The sequence below is a fragment of the Capsicum annuum genome, chromosome 12, assembly GCF_002878395.1.
Source record: "Capsicum annuum cultivar UCD-10X-F1 chromosome 12, UCD10Xv1.1, whole genome shotgun sequence".
NCBI classification, from domain to species: domain Eukaryota; kingdom Viridiplantae; phylum Streptophyta; class Magnoliopsida; order Solanales; family Solanaceae; genus Capsicum; species Capsicum annuum.
Window position 1 is genome coordinate 197,235,540 of NC_061122.1, and position 2,068 is coordinate 197,237,607.

Genomic DNA, 2,068 nt, shown 5'->3' on the forward strand with positions numbered 1-2,068 from the left:
CAGACCTCAAAGTGAAAATCAAATCACGAATATTGGACGGGTTAGTCGCGAACACCCCCCAAACGCAATATCGAATGGATCCCGCAACATACAAGACCCGAACGCTCACCAAAGATCCAATAAAAGGGCTTCCGAATCAAATTCATTAATTATTTTCACAAAAGACTGGAGTATCGCAGCCATCAGAACCTCAATCCAAATCGAACCTCACCGTTGACTCGTCCGCTCAACATGAATTTTCATTGGTAGTATTCACCGAAAAAATAACGGGAATGATTGCGGGGTGTGATTGGGTCAGAAAGTTGCTGAGTTTCACTTTTTCGGAGCTCCGACGTACACGAAAATGGCGAAATCGGAGAACCACTGGCTGGATTTGTGCGATAGTAGCGTTTTCCAGCGAGAACTCGCTGGAACAATCCAAATTTTCGTCTGCTTTTCTCTTTATCTTTCGCCTTTTCTTTTTCACTCAATTTCTATCTCTTTTTATCTTTACTCTTCATGCCTCTCTCACGATCTACTCCCTTTTCTATGTGTGGTGGGATTCGTGTATGTGTGAGAGCTGAGAGTCTCTTGTTAATGAGAAAAATGACCAGCTCTGTGTGTTTTTTGTAGAGATGATGGAGTGGACTCCTTTTGAGTGGAGTATATGATTATGGAAGATGATGAAAAATTTCCTTGTGGGTGTCTTTAATCTGTGGTATTGTTGTTGTGTTGATCCGTGTGGTGTTCTGTCAGTGAAGAAAGAATTGTGGAATGGAGAAAAAAGAATGGGTTATTGTATGTTGTTGTTGGAGAAGAAAAAAAAGAATAGAGTGTGTGTATATTAGCTGTGAGGGTGGGTATTGGGGTAGGGTAGGTGGGGTAGGGTATGGGGGCATGGGGTAGTGATGTGTTGTCCAAAATTGATAGGAGAAGTGGTTAATTTTGTTACAAAAGAATAATTGGGGATTAGGTTTGTTAGTGGGTTTGTTATTTTTGTATTTTTATGGGATATAATCATATGGGTGAGGGCACGTGGTAAGACAGGGATAAAAATGTGTAACTTGGGTCTTCGGGAGGGACAGAATTAGGTGTCTACATCATGCCCCCTTTGAATGTAAACACGAAGTGTTTTCAGGCAAAGAAGTACAACGAGACCAAATTTTGACCCGACCATTAGTCAAAGAAAGAAACAGAAGAAAGAAGGACAACCGGGTCTTGACTTAAGACATCCTTCCTACCCAAGTTATGAAAGAATCAAGTCACGGGTATTTCAAAGGATTGGAAGAGAAGTGGACTATACCGAGTTGGAGAGTCGAGTGAGGTTCCATCGAGGTTTCGGTCCGCGGCTCTGTCATTACATCAAAAATGAAAATTACAATTTAAACATAAACGAATTTACAAAATCCTAACTATACAGCTTCTGTCGGCTCTTGGCTTGACTTTTATCACCCTATTCTTCAGGCGGGCTCCTGACTTGCCATTTCTCTCAACTTGTTGCTTGGCTTTCAATTGCTTCGCTTTGTTGCTTGACTTTTCGTTCCTTCACCCTATTCTTCAGGCGGACTCCTGACTTGTTATTTCATCACTTTGTTGCTTGACTTTCATTTCTTCACTCTATTCTCCAGGAGGGCCTCTGACTTGCTATTTCATCACCCTGTTCTTCAGGCGGGCTCCTGAAACCCAACATTAAAACTAGAATGAAAATTATCCCAAACAAGAATTATAATAAAGTAGTATTTCATTTTTGAAAGCGTTGTCCCATTTTCCAGGAGGGTCCTGAACATAAGGTGAAATCCCATTTTTCAGGAGGGTCCTGAACAGAAAGTAAAATCCCTTTTTTTCAGGAGGGTCCTGAACATAAAGTATAATCCTATTTTTCAGGAGGGTCCTGAACAGAAAGTAAAATCCCATTTTTCAGGAGGGTCCTGAACATAACGTAAAATCCCATTTTTCAGGAGGGTCCTGAACATAAGGTAAAATCCCATTTTTCAGGAGAGTCCTGAACATAAAGTGAAATCCCATTTTCCAGGAGGGTCCTGAACATAAAGTAAAATCCCATTTTTCAGGAGGGTCCTGAACATAACGT